Genomic DNA, 26,385 nt, shown 5'->3' with positions numbered 1-26,385 from the left:
CTGGAGGTCTTGGTATCCAAGAGTAAGACACATTGTGCATATAGTCTGACAAGTGTATTAGCAATAGGAAGATCTTGTTCAAATCCTTTTAAACCAATCTCCATGTGAATGACTTGGCCCTTACTCAAATATTTCATGCACATAGAAGCTTTCAAGGCACAAGCAATAGTGACAACATCTGGACAGACACCCTTTAATTGCATGTGATGATAAGAAGCAAGTGCCTTGATAAATGGTCCATGTTCAGCATAGCTTGCAATCAGCGAAGTCCACAACACAAGGTCACGAGCTGGCGACTTATGAAAAACCTCTTGAGCCTTTGACATCATCTCAGACTTGGCATACATCTCAGTTATGTTGCTTCCAATAGATGTATCTGTTTCCAACCCACTCTTTGCCATGTCCAAAAGTACATTTTCACATTTGTCAATGGCTCCCATGTTACCACATGCCTTCAGCACAGAGACAAACGTGAAAGCATTCGGAGAAATACCATCGATTTTCATCCGTTTGAAACATTCTAATGCCTCATGGAAAGGTCAATGTTCTGCATATCCTACAATCAATGTCGTCCAGGATACGACATCTTGAGCTGACATCTTAATGAACACTTCTTGTGCATCTGAAACCAACCCCCATTTCACATACGTGTCAACTAAAGCATTACAGATAAGTTCTTCTTGCTCCAAACCCTCTTCACTATACTGCCCATGTAGAACAAAAGTGCAAACACAATGACTAAGTATGTACAAAGTAACAAATGTCACACACACAACTTTTTGTTGGATTCCACACCTCGGATGCATAGCAGTACGGCATCTACCCTCTCTGATCCTACGCATCCTCTAGATGGGCCAACTACCCATGATCATTGTCGTCAAGATCCACAAATAGATCAATCTCTTCATTGTGTATTTTTGGTATATCAGCAAGATTATCTATCATATCATCAGTCTCTTCTACTGGAGTTTCTTCTCGTTGCTCTTCTCTTGCAAATTCTTCCAATGCATAATCCTCATCATCTCTTTCTTGAAAATCTTGATTCTTTTTCCTACAATGGGCACTCTAAGCACTGTCCCATCCAATTATGTCAGTCATTTGTTGCATTATCAAAGACATGTCTAACTATGTACGGCCCAAACCATCTTCCAAAGAATCTGCAATAACTTCTTCAATTTCCACATGGCTCTAGTATGGCTCTCATCCAAAAAAATTTCTGCCCCTTTTGAAGCAGCAGATATAAACAATCTGCTATGTGTGAAAAATGGGGTATCCAAATCATGTAAAACACACAAGCTCCAATAAATCTCCGTACTTGTGAAGTGGTAGAACAATACTCCGTAATCTTGCCTATAGCATCCACCTTCTCAGGTGAAGGTTTCCTAGTAAAGATCACCATAGGGGCAACAATATCTAGATTCACACATCCAATCTCATGCGAGAAAAAAACAAACCCCCTTCCATGTCGCTCAATCATATCCTAAAAGCATTTCTTCTCTGAGGGTAGCAAGACATCACCATTTCCAATTTTTAATTCAGTAAGAATCTTTGCTGAAAATTTATGGCCTATATGCTCTGGATTCCTCAAAATTGAATGCTTGGCAGCCCTCTCTATTTGCTGATCATTGTTAGGTGAAAGCGGTACAGGTACCAGCTTCACCTTCTTATTCATAGTCTTGTATTTTGTGTAAACCCTGGCTTCATTATGATTCTCTGCATTACTCGTGCTAAATATCCTTAGCCCTCTGCTCTATGGACTACATAGGAACAGCCCTAAACTCTGGATGCTGAAATATTTTAGCAGTAACCTCTGTTGGCTGAAAGTTTTCAACCCTCTGTGTCTCTGTAGGCTGATCATAATCAGCCTTCATTATGATCAGCCAAAATTTCATGAAACATGTCCAGGGACTGCACTGATACATTACTGTGATAACTTTGCATATTAGTTTTGTGTATGTTTTCCATCTCTGTCATTGTATCTGCACAAATCATACTATCATACATCCCATCTATATGCTCATCATCCTCTAAAACACCTGAATTTTTCAAATCTTTCTCCTTTCTGCATATGTACTGCCTGGCAGCTCTAGGCAACTTAGAAGTCTTTTGATAACTCATCGAACTGTTTGCTGAAATTTCAACAAAATTGGAGGAGAAAACACTGCTGCTGCCAGGAGGCGAGAACTCCAATCTCCTTTGCTCTGTACCACCGTTGTCTCGCGGAACAGCGGTACCTAATGAAAACCCGAATCCCTCACAGTGGGCAAAGGTGCATCTCGAAGAGTATCTCTGTTTCTTGCATGGTTTACACACACAGTCATAAACTGGACTGCTCTCATACCATCTTTACTGCGAATCCGTGAATAAGCAGATCCATCATCCATTACTTTCGTCTCCATGCGCATCTCTGTAATGAATGGCTGTCCAAGGATTATGGGATAAGAGCATGAATCCTGCACAAAGAAATGAAAATCCTCCTCTACATATCCAATAGAAATCCTAACACTGGGACAGGCAACATACAAATCACCTGCAATATTGTTGGCGGCTCTCATACGCCACCCATGCTCTGCATCCATAGGCCATCTATTACTTTCATAAACTCCACAAACTATGAGATTAATCTTTGAACCATGATCCACCAAAGCAACATAAGGCACCTGTTTATCTCCAATTTTTACCATTGTTTCTGTAGTTGCCCTAGCCTAATGACTCCGCGAAAAGTGACTACGCGGTACCAAGATAGGCTCATCAGTTTCAGCATAATGCATAGGTTGAACCCTCTTCTCTGTCTATGGAAAAAACAGAAGCTTTCTCAACCATAACCTCATCGTTATCCTCATCCACCTCCCCAATCAAAACTCCCTATGTATCAGTAGTCGGCAATGCATGTCTTTTTCTCTTCAGGATTTCTTGAAACTGATCTTGAAACTCTCTTTTCGAGATGCCCAAAACCTCAGAAATAGTAAAAGTCACCTCACTGCCAAGTATCTTATCATTAAATATTTTCTTCATGTCCATAGATGTCTCAATATCGGACATCAATCTAAACCCTGGCTGCTTCCTCTCTCTAGGCTCTTGCCTCTTTTCTTTCTTGTGAGCATCTTCCATCTGTCGTTCTGGCCCTGATCTCAAAGACGGTCCTGCAGTAGGTGGAGTAACAAACTCACCCCCTCTAGTCTTTTTAGCTGCATTTGGATTCTCTTCATCCCTCTTACGCTTCTCCTTAACAAGTACATCTCCTCCCTGAGACTTAGCCAAGTAGGCATAAATAGTGTACGTGTCAACAAGCGAATCCCAACCTGTCTCAGATCTGATGCTAGAACCTACACTAGTCAAAACAGTCTGTTGAATTTTTCCTTTGTTTGTCATCTCCATAGCATAGGTCCGTACTATCACACCGAATACATATTTGATCTCTCCTAGGTGCACTAGGAGCACTCCCATGTGCAGTAGGAGCACTAGAAGAAATAGTAGGCGCAGTCGAAGCAAACTACTCTTTCAATTTTCCCACCAATTCTGCTTTAATTTACTCCAGTGTCTGTCAAATTCGTTATGCCTTTGATTATGTCATCAAGAGAGGAAGGAACCAACTGAGTGGATGGTTTTTGGAGCAGAAGAAGCTGGCATCGGTCTTGGAAAAGGAGGAACAGGAGGAGTAGAAACACTAGGTACTGGCATAGACCAAGTAACTGGATGAGGAAGAGAAGAAATAACAGGGGTAGAAAGCAGACATAGGAGTAGAAGATGGCATCGGTGTCATGGATTGATTTTGTAAGCAGATCTTCCATATTCGCCTCTTGGTCAAAGTTGAGACCGCATCCTGGGCATCTTGCCAATATGTTTTAAGACCCATAGACTTCGTGCGATCCTGAAGAAGCTCTCCTAATTCTTCCTGAAGAGCAGGATCTGCAGCTTGCAAGAAAAGCTCAACTTTCTCAACATCCAATGCTCTTTGTTCAATGGCATCAAGCTAAGTATACCTCTTCTCGAATTCTCATATCAATTCTGAAGCAGCTAGACCTTTGTTTGGCATGTAGACCCACTCTCGGAATGATCGCCGTGTAGTCATCCCAAAGTCCTCAAGAAAATACTCCTCTTTCAGAGCCTTCTTAAAATCCTGCCAATGCGATTTTTGAAGGAAAAGATCAGTCACTTTTGCCCTCAAGGTGGGTGTGACAAGGCAAAGAAAATATTGACTCATAAGTCCTATTGGTACTCCAAAAAATCCCATCTTGATCTCATACGTCTTTAAATAAGCTGATATATTACGGCCATCAAATAGCTTCTTCTCATTTTTGACTGCTTCAATCGTCTTAGTCGCGCTGATTGCATTCTCTTGCTCCAAATATAGTTGCCTTTGCTGAGACAATTGTTGTTGATGCAGCAGCTGCTGCTGCTGCATATTCAATTGTGTCTGCTAATTTTGAAGCTACATATACATAGACATATTCTGCAAAATCTGCTTTAAATCATCCGTAGAAGTACTTGAAGCAGAAGTCGATGATGAAGCTAAAGTAGAGGATAAAGCAGGAATCATAGAAGGGGTTGAAACTGATGCTGAAGTATCTCCCATCCTAAAATTTAAATGCGACGCTTTCACGTCGGGTTCACCAAAGATGTCAAAGGGTTTTCGAAAGCAAAGTCGCGACCACAGAGGACCTTGACTAATTTCAGGATAGAAGATCAATCAAGCAAGTTTAGACTGCTTTGTGGTTACTGAACTCAAAAATCTCTGCAAAGACATCTGGCTATAGATCGTTCTCGTCCACAAAACAATGAAACAATACGGAAGATACAATCCAAGCCTTTAAAAGTGTAGTTCTCATGTCAACCTTCCTTAAGACACCTCTGTGTTAGGAGTATTCTCAGCACAAAGAATGCGATAAGCCATTCTTATTAATCTTCCGCAATTTCTTGACTGATAGAGGGTAGAGAAATTGTATATCCAGCTTAAAATGTGTTGACTTGATCCCTTAATTCAAACTATTGCCACCTGTGATTCTAGTTTCAAAGACTTAATCCAAATTTCCACTAGATGCGGAATCGCCGATGAGGATGACTTTGAAAACATAATCTAGTCATAGTAGTTGGCCATGCTGCAAAACTAGTAGAAGACGGTGGTGCGGAATTGGTGGAAGTCGGTGCTATGGAACTGGTAGAAGATGGCGGACAGAACCAAAAGCACAATAGACTTGGTACTGCTTGGCTTCTTTCGTCTAAATTTTCAACTACGTCTCAACCTTCTTGTCTTTGATCATCTTCTTCTTCGTGTCCATTTGCTCCATCTTTGTCTTCCACTCGTTGCAGCCTTGTCAATGTCCTCTACTCATCATCTTAAGCTTTATCTTCCGTTCCGTCTTTCTGAAGAGCTGCCACTTCGTCAACTTCATCATGGCTCCATCCTCTCCTTCACCTTTTGCGTGTCGTCGTCACTTTCTCTGGATTGTCTTCCAAAAGCTCGCCGCAGCCTCCCTCGATTCCCTGTTTGCATTTTTGAATTGCCTCCTTCACTCCGATCGCAAGCCTCTTCCGCCTTTGCTTTTTCTCCCCAATCCTCTGCTCCTTCCCGTTTGTTGCTTTTTGTTGCCGTACATAAGAAAGAGCATGAATGATGTTAACATATAGACTCTCTTGTAAGTGCGCCATCCATTCTTGCCGTATGCCACAGGTTATGCGATCGATCCAAGATGAATCCTCAAAGGCTTGCAATAATCCAGCTTTCGTTTCTGGTTGATGGTTTATAACCTGCCTTTGAAGTTAAGCACACCCCACCAATGCCTTCTTCTCTGCCATCTAGGAATCCTGGATCGGAAGATGCACTAACATATGCTATCCACCAACCGTCAGGAAGTTTACCAGTAGGCCGATTCACCACGAATAATCTGCCACTTGCACCATCACAGATATCCCATGGACTTCATAGACCGAGTGGTGGGATTACCCCATCAAGCTGGTATAAGCATGGAAAAAAAGCCCTTCATATGGTAGCAGCCGCATGAATAGATCTGTTACCTTTGTTTCAGGAACATCTCCAGTCTCTGGATCTAAAAATAATCGGGGTGTTCCTGGAATGGGTTTTCTCCATCTATAATTGGAGGTGCAAGTCCTCTGATTACCAGCTCAGTTTGTCGTGTGATTAGTGGAGCTATCAGTGGAAATCTTGGTCGAGCTATTAATTCAGGGTCTGCCCTGAATGTTCAAAATTTGACCAGATCACATGTCAATTTGGGACCAAACAGTGCCTCTGGAGGTCTTGGTATCCAAGGGTAAGCCACATTGTGCATAAAGTCCAACAAGTGTATTAGCAATAGGAAGATCTTGTTCAAATTCTTTTAAACCAATCTCCATGTGAATGACTTGGCCCTTACTCAAATATTTCATGCACATAGAAGCTTTCAAGGCACAAGCAATAGTGACAACATCTAGATAGACACCCTTTAATTGCATGTGATGATAAGAAGCAAGTGTCTTGATAAATGGTCCATGTTCAGCATACCCTGCAATCAGCGAAGTCCACAACACAAGGTCACGAGCTGGCGACTTATCAAAAACCTCCTAAGCCTTTGACATCATCTAAGACTTGGCATACATCTCAGTTATGCTGCTTCCAATAGATGTATCTGTTTCCAATCCACTCTTTGCCATGTCCAAAAGTAAATTTTCACCTTTGTCAATGGCTCCCATGTTACCACATGCCTTCAGCACAGAGACAAACGTGAAAGCATTCAGAGAAATACCATCAAGTTTCATCCATTTGAAACATTCTAATGCCTCATGGAAAGGTCAATGTTCTGCATATCATGCAATCAGTGTCGTCCAGGATACGACATCTTGAGCTAACATCTTAATGAACACTTCTTGTGCATCTAAAACCAACCCCCATTTCACATGCATGTCAACTAAAGCATTACAGATAAGTTCTTCTTGCTCAAACCCTCTTCACTATACTGTCCACATAGAAAAAAAGTGCAAACAAAACAACTAAGTATGTACAAAGTAACAAATGTCACACACATAACTTTTTGGTGGATTCCACATCTCGATGCATAGTAGTACGACACCGGCTTAATTTTTCTTAAATCCGTGACCACATTCATTCAAGTACAAAGGCCGTGAGGGTTGGTGGGAACCTGCAGGACAATTTATAGGAAATTCCTGCGCATCTAATAGCTATCCTCGCACACAAAGGCCACTAGATTTCTGCGAAAGATGGCACCCAAGAGGCACGCAACTAGCAACTCTACAGGTGTTCCTACCCAAGGAGAAGGAGTGGCTGCTAACGGGGTTCCGATTGTCAAGAATCAGGTCCATGATCCCACACTCATTGTCGATGAACTCAATATGTTGAATGATTACGTAACCTCGTATATACAAAGATCATGAAATATGTATCGAATAAATTCATAGGGAATTTTTGCATTAGACACTCTCATAATTTTTTTTTCATTGCATTACTTAAGAAGGTTCTCTTGAATTTAATAAAAAAGTCTAGCGCATGAGTTGCATGAATATTTGCAAATACGGGGTGATTTCATGGAAGTCAGCTGCACTAATGGAACGACTCAGTATTACCTTCGTGTCCCAAATATATTAACTATGCTCCATCTTGTATTGAATTAGAAATGGCATATCCTAGGGTCTCTCTTGAGATTGATAGGGAAATGCATAAAGTATCACAGTCATATTAGATACATGCAAGGAAAACTTCTACGTGCATGGGAAAGATTCTCGCATAAACAAGCAACATGTTAAGTCGCATGCATTGAAAGGACCTTTGCATGTGTCGTACAAAACTATTGCTTGTGACTAGTATTTATCATGGGTTTCTTTCATACCTTAATTGTCATGATCATGAAAAGATAAGTGCATGGAAGGGTAGACATATCTTAAGGGTATTTCTCTTGAATTGATTAGCGAAATCAAGTGATATGGTTGTTGCATCCATACTAGATGCATACGAAGGAACCATTGCATGGATGGGTAATATCAAGATTGCACACATAGAAAGATTGCATGAAATTAATGTGCATTAGAATACTTGAATTCATGCTTTGTACATTGGCCTTGAAATTGTTGAGTAAAGTCAATACTTGTCCTTCAACGTAGTTAGACAAGCTCAAAGAAAGGGTTAGAAAGGGGCGAACATTAGTGCATGTGAGTACTATTGAAAAAGGGGATTAAGATCATGTATTCTTGTATCACGAAAAGTATCCTTGGTCAATTAGGGATCAAAGGAAAGATCACATAGATACTTCAAAGGATCTAGGAGATAACCAGCAAGTTGACCAACCAAGGACAATGGGATTGTCCATGATCTATTTTTACCAAGAGACCTAAGGTAAGGATAATTAGGGTCGGCAGGGTACAAACCCTAACCCGAAGATAAAGGGGAAACAAGAAACCTAGCTTGCCAAGACCTTGGGATCTCGCCAAGTCGTGAACAATCTAGGATCGACTGTTGGGAGCATTCGGGAAAAAGGAATCACACCTTAGCAGTTGGCCATACTAACGGCCTCTGAAATGATCGTGATTGTACGCTTAGGTACATTGTTTGAACTCCTTTGCTCAAGGAACTAATTCAAGGAAAAACACTTAATGCTTCAGGTTAAAGGACTAGAGGGAGTGGTAGGTTCAGTTACCTCCGACTGTCTGTCTGGCCCTATCCAAGGGGGTTGTTAGCCACACCCGGTATATGGACCTGACCCGCCGCGAGAGGTCTCTCCATGGGTGCTACTTGGAGCGGGAGGATTCTTGGGTGCCATGGGAGGCTCTCGCTGTAAATTCCTTGTCTCTGGATCTCGCACAAGAGGCTAACGTGACTCGAGATGGGATCTTAAGGTCCGTGTACTAGCTTATGGGCAGAACTTGGAGCAGCAATCCAGTTGATTGCTAGGATAGCCTTCGGGCAAGATACTTGATGTACTCTGGGATTATGATAAATAAAGATGAGATATTTGAAAAAGAAGCTTGCTTAACATTGTTTTTATGTCAGTGCCTAAATTACGTGAAGGAATATGTGTTTAAACTGGTCAATTAAGGGAGCTGCTTTTAAATGTCAAACATAATATGGTAGGTAATTAGATAACTAAGCAACCCAAGGAAAGTGCGGTGGAGGTGACATGGTTCCATCCTATGGAAGGGTGGTCCTGGTTAGCTAGGAACTTTTCTCAAAAGATGAGATAACTAGACTATAAAGACCTAGCATCAATAGAGTTAGAATCCCCATTTTTGCTCTTTTAGGGGAAAGGAATGGGACTATGCCACATGGCAGAGAGGTTGAGCTTCGCATCCCTCTCATTCCCCATTCTCCATGAACCAAGTGCAGCATGAATCCGCTTTGACTCTGTCGTTCCTATGCAAAGTGGTCCATTTGGATCTCGACGCTAGCTACTTCCTAGAGACGTTGTTGATAGGAAAGGAACCCTGACTTCAGGTTGATCCTAAGTGGGAACGGCCGGACACTTCCGCCCAGGGCAGACTCGAGAAGTCCTAGATCGCAAAGCTTGTGACATTCCTTGTGAGTGCCAGCTCGCGCTTTCTAGACTCTCTTCCTGATGGGCTCAAGGGAATTTAATGGAGGAAAATAAAGGGAATAAGGAGATAAAGAGGGAAAGGTGAGTAGAATAGAGCAGTGTTTTTTGTTGAAAACATTTCTTTACTCACTTATTATGGATGCTGGGTTTCAGAGTCACTAAGTATGGAGCAAGTTCTTGGTGTTCCGGTCATGTTCATGACTACAATGCATGCTTCAAACTATCATCAGAGGCTTGGCATGATGGATATTCTGGACCACATCTATAATCCTTCGCCCATGTATGCGGAGCGGAGATGGATGGGAGTCTCAGGAATATACTACATACCAGCCCACCGACTTGTGTACCTTCAGACGACCAACTTGAAGATAATCAAGTGGATGGAGGATTTAAAGATCGTGAAGCTGTTCATCTTTGTCAAAACTTACGTAAACGCAACTTTGCATGTTAGCGGTCGGTAAGTCAAGCAGAACAAGTATATTTATGAAGAAGTGACCCGGGTAATCTCTGCTGATCGAATCAAAGTGTTAGGGCGCTATGAGAAGAACGGGGTATCAAAGGAAGGGATACCCCAAGATTCCTATGACTTACCGTTTCCTGAAAATCCATGACCCCACTCCATATTATTATTCCGTTCCTGTAGCTGATTGTAACACAATTTTATTTTTCCCAAACTAATGTATCAATCAGCTTGTCCTACTTATCCAAAATAAGTGTATTCAAGGGGTTATGCCCTTGTGAATAAATAAGACTTTTTATAATTGTCTATCTTGATCATGAATGTTAACTGTGATGTTAAGTAATTAAATCACTTGGCTAAAGGCTGTGCTAGTCATATTAACATAATATGGGAACGTATGATAAGATGTTAACATAAAGAATCTTATTGTCCAGATGCAAACCCAAGTGCAGGTTCCAAATCTGACTTCTGCACTAAGTCCAGCTATGGTTCAAGAGAAGAAGTTCCTTCTCAAACAAATTAAGCCACCCCAGTTTGATGGCAAGGGAAGGACTGTTCAAGTCGACGTGGAGATCTAGATTGAGTCCATGGAGGACTACTTTGAGGCAGCAGAAATTGCACTTGCTAACCAAGCCATGCTCGCCAAACTTAAGCTTATAGGCGAAGTGAGAATTTGGTGGAAACATTGGTGTAGAGACCAAGCGATCTCGGAGGGGACGGTCACTTGGGATAAGCTTAAGGAAGCTGTGTGAGGAAGGTATCTGTCACCTGCCTCTACTGCACACAAAAGATGAATGAATTCTATGAACTGAAGCAGCTAGGATTATCCCTTGAAGCATATTATTTGAAGTTTGTTTCACTCCTAATGTATGTACCCCCAATGGATATGACACAACAGGTGTCAAAATTCTATGTTGGGTTGAATCCACCCATAAACACTCGATTGGAATCAATGTGCCCAATGGAACTACAAGACGCACTCATTCGAGCTACTCGAATAATATAGGAGGTGCATACCAACCCAAGGAACAACAGGATTTGGCCTTACAAAGATCAAAATAAGGGTATCTTTAAGGCTCAAACTAAGAGAGCACAGGGTCAAAATCAGGGCCAGAGAAAGAAAGCTAGGGCCAATGCTGTCAACAACTTTGTTCTAACACAAAGCAATGATCGCAGCCCACGTTCTTTGCATTGCAACGAGCCCGGACACTTCAAGAGGGAGTGTCCCAAGCTTAGCAGAGGACATCGCCAAGGGCAATTCCAAGGTCAAAATAGAGCCACTCATGGCCAAGGAACCACCGTTATGGCCAGAGGGAGAACCTCCAGTGTTTCCAACAAGAAGCTAGACAATGATGAAGATACATCCATGGATGCTAATATGGAGAGGGCAACGGTTTACGCAACTCTTCACAAGAAGGGCCCGAATCGCCAATTCTCAATGATTCTAACTCCATCAGAATATCAAGGTAAAAGCTTCAAAACCCTAATTGACTGTGGCAGTACACATTCCTTCATCTCACCAATCTGTGCAAATAGATTAGGGATAGCCACAATAGATGCACCTACTTTACTTGTGGAATTAGCAAATGGACGTGAGGTCATTTGTACTAGGCAAATTGCTAAGGTGAAATTCCTACTGGGTGGGAATTAGAAAATGGATGTGAGGTCACTTGTACTAGGGAAACTCCTAAGGTGAAATTCCTACTAGGTGGGAAGCCAACTTCTATGAGGTCACTTGTACTAGGCAAACTACTAAGGTGAAATTCCTACTGGGTCGGAAGCCAACTTCTGTGAGATTCAGGGTAATGAACCTAGGTGTCCACGAATGTTTACTCGGAATGGATTGGCTAATACCCAATGATGCCCACATCCACTGTGGGAAGGGCCAAGTCTCCTTCCGAAATTCCGAAGGGAAACTAGTCACGACTCAAGGTGAGGCCGGTAAGCCAAAGACACAGTTGGCAAAAGCAACACGAATAATAAAACGTGTTCAAAAGGGTCTACCTATCTACCTGATTAAACTGAATAAGATAGATGAGAATCAGGAATCCGAATAAGAACCTTCATGGTTAAAGGAATACACAAACATATTTCCTGAAGATCTAACGAAACTTCCTCCCCAAAGGGAAGTCGACCATGAAATCAAACTTGTGCCAGGAACTGCACCGGTCGCAAAGAGGCGGTATAAGATGTCCATTCCAAAAGCTATCGAACTGAAAGAGCAACTCAAGCAACTGTTAGACCAAGGCTACATCCATCCTAGCAGTTCACCATGGGGAGCTCCAGTGATGTTCCAAAAGAAGAAAGATGGAATGCTTCGTCTATGCATTGACTACAGAGGGTTGAATCAATCAACCATAAAAAATAAATACCCCATCCCTAGAATAGATGAATTACTGGACCGTCTTCAAGGAGAGAAGATCTTCTCAAAGATAGATCTCAGATCTGGATATCCCGAAGACTGCATTCAGCACAAGGTATGGACACTTTGAATTCCTAGTGATGTCATTCGGGCTAACGAATGCTCCTGCTACCTTCAACAAATTATGTAGGATATCTTTAGGCCCTATCTTGATGACTTCGTACTTGTCTTCTTTGACGATACCCTAGTCTGCTCAAAACAGGAAAAGGATCATGAACCCTAGCTTTGCATTGTTCTTGAAACAATGAGAGCACACAAGCTTTATGCCAAGAAGAAGAAGTGCGCATTTTTCAAGCAACAGATTGAATATCTGGGACTCATTGTATCAGTAGAAGGAATTTCAGTAGATCCAACTAAGGTTAGAGACGTTCTGGAATGGCCAACACCAACCTCTATCAAAGAAATAAGTATTTTTCTTGGGTTGGCAGGATGGTACAGAATTCTCATCAAAGATTATGCTTTGATTGTAGCACCTCTAACTGATCTACTAAAGAAGCAAGTAGAAATTGTATAGTGACCTACTGAACAAACCAACTTTGACAAACTAAAGCAAAGCTTAGTATCAACACCCATCCTGAAACTTTCTAATCTTGGTAAGGAGTTTGAAGTGGTAACTGATGCTAGCGCACTTGCTTTAGGATGTGTACTTATGCAAGAAGGTCACCCCGTAGCATATTCTTCAAGAAAATTGAAGAGCCATGAAAGGAATTATGCTACCCACGACCTGGAGTTGTTGGCTGTCATCCATGCTCTCAAACTTTGGAGACATTACTTGCTAGGTAACAAATTTTCCTTAGTAACGGACCACAAGAGTCTTAAATGGATCTTCACCCAGAATGAGCTTAATATGAGGCAACGCCGATGGATCAAAGTGCTGGAAGAATATGATTTTGAAATCAAATATAGGACCGAAAAAGAGAATGTGGTTGCCAATGCACTCAGTCGCAAGACATTTCTAAATTCTCTTATTTTGCAAGATCCATCAACAGCAAGGTCTCTAGCCACAAAGGTATCAATTTCAAACAACCCAATATTTGAGCTAGCAAAAGAAGGGGCATATCATGACCCAATCTATCAAAAAATGCTAAGGGAGATCCCCATCAAGGATCAAGACCCGAAGCTAAAGACGAAGTATCAAGAAATCTCCATCAGTAGTGGGCTTGTCTACTTTAGAACAAGATTATGTATCTCTCAAGTAGAAGATACTGGGGGAAGCCCATGACTCCCCTTTCTCAAGACATCCTGGTTATGCCAAGGCCCTTAATGCGGTCAGAAATAGCTATTATTGGGAAATGCTCAAGGGTGACGTACTCAAATATGTCACGGAATGTTTGTCTTGTCAACGCATTAAGGCAGAACATGTTAAAATGCCTAGGAAATTGCAACCACTTGACATTCCACAAATGAAATGGGAGTTCATTAGTATGGACTTTATTTTTGGTCTACCCCAAGTTCAAGGAGGATATAACTCTATTATGGTTGTAGTAGATATGCTCACCAAGGTTGCACATCTCATCCCTGTCAAGAGGAACTATAAAGCTTTAGACATCGCAAGATTATTCATCAAGGAAATATTCAAACCTCATGGGTTACCTAGAAGAATCATTAATGATCGTGACTCTCTTTTCACATCACACTTCTGGAGGGCTATCTTTGAGGCTATTGGCACTCAACTCTATTTCAGTACAACTTACCATCGCCAAACTGATGGATGGTCAAACAAAACGAGTCAATCAAGTCATTGAAGATATGCTTAGGGCATACTGCTATCGTGAACCCAAAAAGTGGATTCAATACTTACCACTGGTTGAGTTTGCCTACAATGCTTCTTACCAACAGAGTATTCATACAAGCATTGTATGGGCACGATTGTCGTACCCCTTTGAACTTCTCACACCCAACCGTGAGGGTAGAAGCTTCAAGACATATGTTGGAAGACATGGATGATATGATCAAATCAATAAGGCAAGACATTCAAGCTGCCAAGGATAGACAGAAGGCTTACATTGACTTGAAACGACAAGACAGATCCTTCATTGAAGGTGATATGGTCTTCATCCGTGTACACCCTAAAAAGAGTTCACTGTCCTTGGGAGAGTACAAGAAGCTAAGTCTAAGGTATTCTGGAACCTATAAGATCAGCAAGTGCCTAGGGCCTAATGCTTATAGACTACAGCTACCCACAACTCTAAAGATTCATAATGTATTCCACGTTAGCCTATTGAAAAAGTATCTACCCAATCCGAATCATGTACTTGATGATCACCAAATTGTAATGCCTAGCCAAGGAGTCCTTGAGCTATGGCCTGATAGAATCCTAGATGTTAGGGAGGGGCATTTGAGAACAAGGACCTTGAGAGAATACCTCATCCAATGGACAGATTATCCCGAAGAGGATGCTGCCTGGATGGATGAAAATACTCTCAATCAACAATACCGCCAAGTCTTCTCAAGATGAGGACATCTCAATTCCTCTAAGGGGAAGAGGATATAATATGCCCCCGTTTTTAAAAAAATAATAATTTTAGTACAAATTTTTTTATCCCTCTCTCTCTCCCCACCGATAGCACACCGGGGAGAGAGAGAGAGGGAGTGAAGTGAGTGATGGGGGGCATGCATCCCCCCATGTGGGAGGGGTGGCCGCCATACCACCCTTCCCCCCTCTTTAAAAGCATAGTCCCCCCCTCGTTTGGAACAAAAACAGCGCCCCCCCTCCTCCCTGGTGATCACGCGGCCCTGCCATCCCTCGTGGCCTACTGGAACGTAGCCCCTCCTCCACTTCGTGGCAGGCAGCAGCGCCCCCCCTTTGGCCTTTGTCAGAAACCCCCCCATCGTCAGGTGGAAAACCCCCCTCCCCCCCCACACCTCATGATCACAAAGAGAGAGAGAGAGAGAGAGAGAGAGAGAGAGAGAGAGAGAGAGAGAGAGAGAGAAAGAGAGAGAGAGAGAGAGAGAGAGAGAAGAGAGAAGGAGAAGAAGAGGGAGAGAGAGAGAGAGGAGAAGAAGAGAAGAAGAAGAAGAAGAAGAAGAAGAGGGAGAGAGAGAAGAGAAGAAGAGAAGAAGAAGAAGAGGGAGAGAGAGAGGGAGAAGAAGAGGAGCAGAAGAAGAAGGGAGAGAGAGAGAAGGAGAAGAAGAGAAGAAGAAGAAGAGGAAGAAGAAGAGGGAGAGAGAGAAGGATAAGAAGAGAAGAAGAAGAAGAAGAAGAATAAGAAGAATAAGAATAAGGGATAGAGAGAAGGAGATGAGAAGAAGAAGAATAAGAAAAAGAAGAAGGGATAGAGAGAAGGAGAAGAGAAGAAGAAGAAGAAGAAGAAGAAGTAGGGAGAGAGAGAAGGAGAAGAGAAGAAGAAGAAGAAGAAGAAGAAGAGGGAGAGAGAGAAGGAGAAGGAGAGAAGAGGTCATCTGATTTTTCCGTCAAAGAAGAGAAAAGAGTTTGAAAGCTTCCAAAACATCTCAGGTGTTTCACCTGCAAGACTTGGCTTAATTTTTCCTTAATCCGTGACCACATTGATTCAAGTGCAAAGGCCGTGAGGATTGGTGGGAAGTTGCTTGACAATTTGCAAGAAATTCTTGCACATCTAATAGCTATCCCCGCACACAAAGGCCACTAGATTTCCACGAAAGGTGTTTCTACCCAAGGTGGAGGAGTGGCTGCTAACGAGGTTCTGATTGTCAAGAATCAGGTCCATGATCCCGCACTCCTTGTCGTTGAACTCAATATGTTGAATGATTACGTAACCTCATATATATTAAGTTCATGAAATACATATCGAATAAATTCATAGGGAATTTTCACGTTAGACACCCTCATAAAAATTGTTTCATTCTATTGTTTAAGAAGGTTCTCTTGCATTTAATAAAAAAGTCTAGCGCATGAGTTGTATGAATATTTGCAAACACGGGGTGATTTCATGGAAGTCAGCTGCACTAATGGAACAACTCAGTATTACCTTCATGTATTAATTATGCTCCATCGTGTATTGAATTGGAAATGGCATATCCTAGGGTCTCTCTTGAGATTGATAGGGAAATACATAAAGTATCACAGTCATATTAAATACATGCAAGGAAAACTTCTACATGCATGGAAAAGATTCTCGTATAAACAAGCAACATGTTAAGTCGCATGCATTGAAAGGACCTTTACATGTGTCGTACAAAACTATTGCTTGTGACTAGTATTTATCATGGGTTTCTTTCATACCTTAATTGCATGATCATGAAAAGATAAGTGCATGGAAGGGTAGACATATCTTAAGGGTCTTTCTCTTGAATTGATTAGCGAAATCAAGTGATATGGTTGTCGCATCCATATTAGATGTATAGGAAGGAACCATTGCATGCATGGGTAATATTAAGATTGTACGCATAGAAAGATTGTATGAAATTAATGTGCATTAGAATGCTTGAATTCATGCTTTGTACATTTGCCTTGAAATTGTTGAGTAAAGTCAATACTTGTCCTTCAACGTAGTTAGGCAAGCTCAAAGAAAGGGTTAGAAAGGAGCGAACATTAGTGCATGTGAGTACTATTGAAAAAGGGGGTTAAGATCAGGTATTCTTGTATCACGAAAAGTATCCTTGGTCAATTAGGGATCGAAGGAAAGATCACATAGATACTTCAAGGGATCTAGAAGATAACCAGCAAGTTGAGCAACCAAGGACAATGGGGTTGTCCATGACCTATTTTTACCAAGAGACCTAAGGTAAGGATAATTAGGGTTGGCAGGTACAAATCCTAACCCGAAGATAAAGGGGAAACAAGCAACCTAGCTTGCCAAGCCCTTGGGATCTTGCCAAGTCGCAAACAATCCAGGATCGAGTGTTGGGAGCATTCGGGAAAAAGGAATCACAGCTCAGCAGTTGGCCGTACTAAAGGCCTCTGAAATGATCGTGATTGAACAATTAGATACATTGTTTGAAATCCTTTGCTCAAGGAACTAATTCAAGGCAAAACACTTAATGTTTTAGGTTAAAGGCATGGAGGGAGTGGCAGGTTCAGTTAGCTCTGACTGTCTGCCTGGCCCTATTCAAGGGGGTTGCTAGCCGTGCCGGGTATATGGACCTAACCTGTTGCGAGAGGTCTCTCCGTGGGTGCTACTTGGAGCAGGAGGATGCTTGGGTACTAGGGGAGGCTCTTGCTGTAAATTCCTTGCCTCCGAATCCCGTACAAGAGGCCCACGTGACTCGAGATGGGATCTCGAGGCCAGTGTACTAGTCTATGAGCAGAACTTGGAGCAGCAATCGTGTTGATTGCTAGGATAGCGTTTGGGCAGGATACTTGATGTACTCCGGGATTATGATAAATAAAGATCACATATTTGAAAAAGAAACTTGCTTGACATTATTTTTGTGTTAGTGCCTAATTTACGTGAAGGAACCTGTGCTTAAACTGGTTAATTAAGGGAGCTACTTTTGCATGTTAAACATAATGTGGTAAATACTTAGATAACTAAGCAACCCGAGGAAAGCGCGGTGGACATGACTTGGGTCCCTCCTACGGAAGGGTGTTTCCAATTAGCTGGGACGTGACTATGAAGACCTAGCATCAGTAGAGTTAGAATCCCCATTTATGCTATTTTAGGGGAAAGGAATGGGACTATGCCTCATGGCAAAGAGGTTGAGCTTCGCATCCCTCTCATTCCCCATTCTCCATGAACCAAGTGCAACATGAATCTTCTTCGACTCTGTTGTTCCTACACAAAGTGGTCCATTTGGAGCTCGATGCTAGCTACTTCCTAGAGTCTTTGCTAATAGGATAGGAACCGTGACTTCAGGTCAATCTTAAGTGCGAAGGGCTGGACACTTCCGCTCGGGGTAGACTCGGGAAGACCTAGATTGCAAACCCTGTGACATTCCTTGCGAGTGCTAGGGGGCGCTTTCTAGACTCTCTTCCCGATGGGCTGCTAATATGTGTCTCACAAGCGGAGGAGCGGACACGTTAGAAGATATATCCTGTGGCTGCCACTCCCAAGATGATGGACCACTTCAGCCTCTAGTCATGCCCTCGCCACCTTGCGCTGTTGTCTCCAACGTCCTAGAGAATCTGTAGCCTCCTCCCTTAGTCGGTGCCAATCATTCGTGTCTAGCCACTCGGGCTTTGCAGCCCCACTCTTGAGTGCCTTGCGTGCGCCAATCGTCTGTGTGACATATATGCATGCATGCACTCCATCATCCAGGCCGTAAAAAACCTATCTGCTGTGGCTAGTACCAGAAACTCCTCATGCAAGGATGCTACTATATAGTCCTTGCTCCCCTCCGGTATGTTTTTCCAATGATCCAAGACGTGCCAAAAAACTTGTTGGCACAACTCTCTCATGTGAGCCATCATGCTCCTACCCTCATCATTCATGATGATGGCTCCTGACCTATCATCTATAAGGTAGGCATACCCCTCTAGGGTATGCCTAAGATGGATCCTCTCCCACCTGCGACCACACTCCTGGGCATATCCAGGAGACCCTTGTACATCTTGTGTACCGACTGGGGTAGTATCTATCGGAATAGCACCCATAGGGATGCCACCTGCAAACATCAGAGCAAAAGCCAGAGTGACTAGAGTAGACGTCCCCACAGGTGTGACAAATCCCGGAGGCGATGCAAATCCAGCAGAATGACGAGACAGAGACACCATGTTTGTGCCTGCAAGAGCAAGGAGTAGCACTTGTATCCCAAGCCGACCGCGGGCTCACTGCATCCGGATCTCTGCAGCATCCCCCTGCCCTGAAGCACTTCCTCCGTTTGGCCCAAGTCTGGAGCGTGGACCTCGTCTACTTCAAACTGAAGCACCTGATCGCGCCGAAGTAGATCTAATGGAGTGGCCTGACGATGTCCAAGACAACTCCTGGTCTGCCATGTCTCTGAATCTCGCCATCTATTTTGGAGACATGCGTGTGAAGATATCCTGCAACTCCTCATTGCTCATCCCTCGACTCATCCTGATGATCTAAGTATCCACAAAGGTCACCTACACATACAAAAAATGATGTTAGCATAATCAATTTAAATCATACAAAGCACGGTAATATAAATCTTTTAAAAATGATCTTACTTAAAATGCATATCTTATGTAATCTTATAAGCGATTAGTGAACAAATTGTGTAAGTGGATGCTCCAAGTATGAAGAATCCTATCTATACTTTGAGAAAAAAATTGGATGCATCAACTTTTGTTTAGCTTTCTTTGAAAGTGGTCAACATTCATTGTGTAAGCATAAATTGTGCATGTGTCCTGACTCCTAATGCAAAGTTAATCATTCCTTATCCCTTGATACAATACGTCATAGTAAACCCTCTAAAATGCAATATCATTGTGGAAAATTATCAAGTTGATTGTCAGTTTTTCAAAATCTACAGCATTATTAAACATTGCAACCATTTGTCTGGCCCAGAACACCTACCAATATCAAAATGTGCTTGTTCACAAACATACATAATAGACAAAATAGGGAGGGAGGTGTTCATTGTAAGCTTGATGGATTGGCTAGTACTAGAGGTTAGATGGGAAACTCATAAGTGTTATTAAATTTGGAGAAGAACTCCACCACTCTGCTCAGAAACGTATTTGGTCTTTGTATGTGAGTGGAATGGGCATTCTTAGGGGAAGTTGTGGCAAGCTTGGAGGGGCCAGGGTGGCGATTAGATTGGAAGAAGAATTCATAGCCTGGAAAGGATAATAATTTGCATATACCATGCTCAAGACATGCCCTCTCTTTTGTATGGGAGCAAGGAACATGATTCCCAGCTTATGTATTTACGGGGTTCTTTCTCAATCCTTTGTCTATGACTTTGTGCATATTTGGACCTTTGAAAGAAATGGCATGGCTCGTTATGTAAAATGCAGTATTGTTTCTGTAAAATGGTATTCAAATATTCAAAGCCTATAGCATCATCTATGAAACAGAGCAAGAGCGTGAGGGGAGGGAGGGAGGCATAATCACTTGATTTCTCCCTCATTGTAGGGCAATAAGATTCCTATGGCAAGAGAAGTTGAACACTCGTTTAAAATATCCAAGAGTATTCAAATAACTAGACATGCTGGACCTTCATGAGGTATCTCTAGCAAAATATACTAGGTAGATGAAAGATCCCTTCAGCTATGGTACAGTTACTTGGGCCTTAAAACAAAGATCAACATTACTCCTGCTCTAGACTTGGATGAAAGTGCCAGTGAAGACTCGAGTGTTTTATGGTTCGAGACTCAATCTATGAATGGAAAAACATCACGTCCACATCTAGGTTTTATCCCACCATTCAAGTTCGAAAAGGGCATGGGTTTTGGAATTCCTAGCTTTTTTAAAGACAAGCCAAAACCATTGAATAGTTTGATGGAAGGCCCTAGATTGAGTTAGTGCTTGGATATGATAGTGACCACACTCGAGGCGGTTCTACCCTTTCAGATCGGTATGATTAATTGGGAAACTCATTTCAGGTCAATACTATTGTGTACCATCTTTCACCACTGAAAGAATTATATCTGCAAGGTTTAACACATCTGACCTTATTCTCGGGCCTTGGTGGGGCAGAAATGGCATTGCACAAATTGGGTATAATTTTGAAGGCTATTGTTATTGTGGAGATCAATGATAAATGTAAAAACATAATAGCCAACTGGTGGAACAAAACTGGCCAAACAGGCCGATTTCAAATGGAGGATGATGTTAGAGATCTTACTGATGATAAGTTGGCTGAGATTGTGGATGCCGTGGGAAAGATTGTGACCTCATAATTGGGGGAAGCCCCTACAATAATCTCTCATGCAACAATAATTTCTTCTTGATTTCTTCGATGGAGTTGCCCATCTTCTCCTCCATGCTTATCACATGTGTTGAGCCTCCTAGAATGTCTTTTTCTCTTTGAAAGCACATATTAGTTTAGTTCGATGAAGATCCCTTGATCAATGAAGATCCCTTGATAACTTGATTCTTATGAGATAATAATAGAGTAATTGTAGTAATGATTGCATCGAAGACTGCCTCCTTAGACCTTTTAGCTTTTCTTTTGATTACTTTTCATCAATTTTTTTTTCTTTAAAGCTTTCATAAGTGATAGCTTCAAATTTTACTTACCATGTCCCCTTTAATATAACTTTTTTGAGGCCTTTGGTAGTGAATCCCATATATTTCTTAAGAGCATAACAAAATTCTTGTCTCACTAAACCATCATGATGTAGGTATTTTTCTCATTTGTAGCCCATTAGGTGTTGCTTTGGTGGTAAGTGAGGCGTGACTACGAGGAAATCTAGTAATACTAGCTTCATATGGCTTGTGAAATATAATGTATTGGTTCATGATGGTCTCAAAATAGTATCCTTGTGTCTGCAAGGTATCTCTTAGGGAATCTTTCATAAAGCTCTCTATCTCTAAAATTGAGCCAAGAAAGCTCTCTTCTTACACTATACAAGACATAGAAGAAGATACCTACTTGTCTCTTAATCACAAAGAATCCAAACTACATATCTATGTAGATATATTCTCATATTTAGACATTCATAAACCTTCCAATAATTTTGAGGCATTGTCTCTCATGAGGGCTTAGTGGCATGAGAGTGTTAAAATGCAATTTCACTAGAGGCATAAAGTCAAACTGCAAGTTGAGTAGGAAGCTCGGTATGTGTATGTGTCACTACATCATCCAAAGTTTGATGAATGATTGTGTGATATGCTTGCAATTCCAAAGAGGAAGATAGATGTCCCTCCCAAACAACATATAGAAAACAAATCATATTATGTGTAATATAAGTAAGAGAGGGACATATGCATAGTCAACTTTGCTAGCTCCATGTCTAAAAGGGTAGCATGTAAAAGCTCCAAATCCTAGCCATCTTAAGAGGCCGTTTAATATGGCATTTTTGTGTGCCCCACCCATCTCAAGGAGATTCTCACCATACTCAAGACAAGATACATTGTTCTCTAAGAGCCCGTGTGTAAGTATTATCTTAACATGCCAAAGAAAGGTGTCTACCACAATGTAAGAATTGAAATACCTTGTTAATAATACATCACCGTGAATACCAATATTAAAATTCTTTGCTAATACTAGACCTTCAATCCATAGAAGTCCAAGAATATAACAAGATATATTGACCACCATTGAGTGGAAAATTTGGATGTGGATGGCAAAAATGGAGTATAGCATGATACACATATCTAGATCCTCTTGTCATGTTCCTAATCAGCATTAATTGAGCCTCCTCATCTCAATGTACTACCTCGATGCAAGATCAAGAGCACAACCACTTCTTCAAATCCTTTGGTATTAGCTCTATATGGCAATGACAAGAAAGCCAACTCCAACATGTATCCTATCACCTTTGGTATGGGCCCTTTTGACACTAATGACTCCATACAACTTTGAAGGTCTTCTCAAAGATCCTTGCATGTCATCTCAGACCCCCATCATAATTGGTTTAGCTATATGCTAATGACTTATCCATTAATCATATAGTAGGCTAAATGATCCTCTTCTCTTCCTTTGCAAAATCTAAGAATTTATCCTTGTATAAGACCCCTAGCTAGTTAGGGTTTGGTCTTTATATAGAGAAAATTCTCTCATTCTTAAGGTGCATAAGACATTGATTCCCTTCTTAGCCTCTAGCAAACTCCACCATAAATGAGGCGTACATGTCGCTTTTATTGCTTGATCATCTCTATCCATTTACTCGTGGTGTTGCTTGATCATCTCCACCCACCCACCCACAAATTAACGTATGTCGGAGTCTTTCCCGTTGTCGAAGGATTTTCGAAAGCAAAGTCGCAACCACAGAGGTTCTTGAGAAATTCCAAGATAGAAGATCAATCAAGCGAGATCAAGCTATGCATCAGTAAACTCCAAACTCTTCATATTGAATGCAAAGATTGTTGATTTAACATGCATTTGAGAGATTTCCCAAAAGAAGAAGATCAATCCTAGTCTGCGCAGTGCAGCTTAGTCTCAATTAAAGATTCGAACAATGAGTCCTGCTAAGAAGATGCTTAGGTGTGTCCAAAACCATGCTTATACATAATGTCAAAGTGATGTGATGAACAAACAGAAGACTATCCAATAAGCCTTTTTTTTTCTGTTGTTCAAGCACTTTTCCGGAATCTATACTTTGGTAGGTTGACTTAGAACAGAATGGCCAATTAAATTCTAGCTTTGAGGTCATGTAAACAGAGTCATTTGCAATAAAATGGAATAGTTTATAGCCACTTTCAAGAGAGCACCTCCTCTTTGAACCTACAACCAAGTTACTCGTCAGTCAGTGCCCATGTCAATTGTTCTTAAACTAAGGAGATCTCTTTTCAACAAAAGCAGCCATGCCTTCCTTCTGATCATTCAATCCAAATGTTGCTCCAAATAAAGCCATTCATTGCAGCAATAAGTGGCTTTCAGCTACATCATTCCACCTTGAAGGAAAGGAGGACACATCGAAGTCAACAGGATTCTTATCCTTCATCTCCTTGATATCTGCACCAGCTTTAAGTCCATGCCAAATGCAAAGAGGTCAAGCTCGCATCCTGTCTCTCCATTGTCTCTGCATAGGTCTATACCTTGTTCAGTTATTACATATCTGACTCATCCAACTTTAAAGACCATATAGCAGACCCACCATCTGTTGTGTCATGGGTATCATGGGTTCTAAATGCTCCTTGCAATAGCACCAGGAATCCCCCAGCAGGTCGAAAGAAACCTCCCGTATTGTCAGTTTATCTTTACCACTTCTGTATGCCTCAATAATACCAAGAGAGCTAAGAATTGGGCCACCAGTTGGAAAATCAGGACCTGGAAGATGTTCCATAAGCTCTTGCTCCTCTGTGATTTCAATGACACTTCGATTCCCTTCAGATATACAAAAACATGAGCAATAACTGAATTATCATCAATGTTTTGCTCACCCCAAGGAATGTTCCTGATGTCATAAATTCTGATATATCTATCAGAACCAGCAACAGCAAAGTAGAGTGGATTAATGATACACATGCTCATCATTGTATCAAACTAGAACCTCTTCCTCCTTCCCCAGCATTCGATCTTCCTCTCATCAATAAAGTCGATCCTCCTTTCATCAACAGGAATCCCAGCATGTTGAGCAGAGCAGAGAAGTGAGGGACCCTGTCAAAAGGATTCTCAAAAATTGGGCGCTATGAAAAGCGCTTCAGTGTAGCTTCCAGAGTGGCATCATTAGCAGACACGGTTTCTGACCAGAAGTCCACAAACAGAAGCCGTGCTGTCAAGAATTTGGGAGGCAGGGGCTTGCAGGCAAGCAAGCATCGCCTCTGCACAACATCGAAAAGCACCTTTCAAGCATTACTAACAAAACACACCCGTTTGTGAATAAGGTCGTCCCCTTTTCTTTCTGCTTTTTCCCAAAATAGCTAGCTAATTTGCTCCTTCCCTCACTGTCTGACAATTCCTCTGGCTCCTGTTTAACAACATTGAGGACTGGCATTGAAGTCTGTACTGATGAAAACCTTGCTCTGAGCTCATAATCTTCATGAAGACTCTTGATTGGGATACTGCCAATGGGTGAACCAGGCATGACTGAAGACTCCATTTTCCGACCTTCTATAGCCTACTCCCAGGAATTCGAGGAAAATCATGGTGCTCATTGTGATAACCCACACTCCATGCTACTAAATTCAAAGGCCCATAGTAGGAGTATGTCTCTTGTCTTTCTTGGAAAACATAGTGCTTAGATATGAAATGGCCAGCAATAGGATGTAAGCTACCACCTACGAAGGTAGACAGCAGAAGGTACAGAAATGGTCTCCAACTTCATGTGTTAATTAGAGCAACATCGAGGGCCACCTGTACCACAGCATTGTTGAACTCCCATAATCCTGGGTTTTTGGGGTTCAGAAACAATGGCCTAAGGGCATAGAAGAAGAGCTGAAACAAGACCCAACAACCTTTCAAGAATGTGTTTGTAATAAGCCTTCCTTCTAAATAGCTAGGTATGTCCATATCCAGCTCTTCCACCCCTTTATACCTATGATGATCCAGATGATACTTCTGAAATGTCACAGACATTGGCACCCCCACATGTAAGTTTGCAAAAATTCCAAGAAGCCGGTTGTATATCGGTGTAGAGAAGGCCAGATTATTATGCTTTAATGCTCCTAAGTTCCTTAAGGTTTCCAAATTAGAAACTCTACTAATTCCTTGGTCTTCTTGAACTCCCTTGTCGATACCATTTGTATCTTCAACATAAGCAAATAACTTGAAAAGATTGCGAAAACCATACTCATTGCAGATCTAGAGCCCATTCTCATTTTAATCTGTTTGTAATAAATACTAGATTCACTCCCAAACAGCACTTGTCTCTTCTGTGAAATTGAATATGAACCAACTCGGATGTGCAGCAGTACAACATCCATCCCCTCTGATCCTGTGCATCCTCCGGATGGGCCAACTACCCATGATCATTGTCGTCAAGATCCACGTACAGATCAATCTCTTCATTGTGTATTTCTGGTATATCAGCAAGGTTATCTGTCATATCATCTTTCTCTTCTACTGGAGTTTCTTCTCGTTGCTCTTCTCTTGCAAATTCTTCCAATGCATAATCCTCATCATCTCTTTTCTTGAAAATCTTGATTATTTTTCCTGCAATGGGCACTCTAAGCACTGTCCCATCCAATTCTGTCAGCTCATATGTTGCATTGTCAAAGATATGTCTGACTATGTACAGCTCAAACCATCTTTTCACCATCTTCTGAAGTGTAGTATGCTGATTTTCAAGGCTGCTATCAAAGACTAATACCCAGTCTCCCTCTTCTATTGCTCTAGGCCGCAAGCGATGCCTGCTGTCAAACATGTCCTTATTTCTAAGTCTAGCAACCTTCAACCTTGCAATAGCTAGCTGAATATCATCTCTCCAACTGCCGGATCCGAAGAGCTAAGAGCTCCTCTCTTGTCAAATCCTCCTACCAAGGTAAAACTGACCAAGTCAAAGCACAAGTCTCAGTCGACATAATCAATTTCTG

General features: G+C 41.7%; 1 pseudogene; it reads right to left on the bottom strand.

Annotated features, from left to right (window-relative positions):
* Positions 1–24,964: 24,964 nt before the first annotated feature.
* On the bottom strand, positions 24,965–25,776 carry LOC148022929 (sphingolipid delta(4)-desaturase DES1-like pseudogene; annotated as a pseudogene).
* Positions 25,777–26,385: the final 609 nt, after the last annotated feature.

The sequence above is a fragment of the Lygodium microphyllum genome, chromosome 16 (genome assembly GCF_053477565.2).
Source record: "Lygodium microphyllum isolate KBCC chromosome 16, Lygodium_microphyllum_v1.1.10, whole genome shotgun sequence".
NCBI lineage: Eukaryota > Viridiplantae > Streptophyta > Polypodiopsida > Schizaeales > Lygodiaceae > Lygodium > Lygodium microphyllum.
The sequence above is the reverse complement of the archived record's forward strand: the minus strand, read 5'-3'. Positions and strand labels throughout refer to the sequence as shown.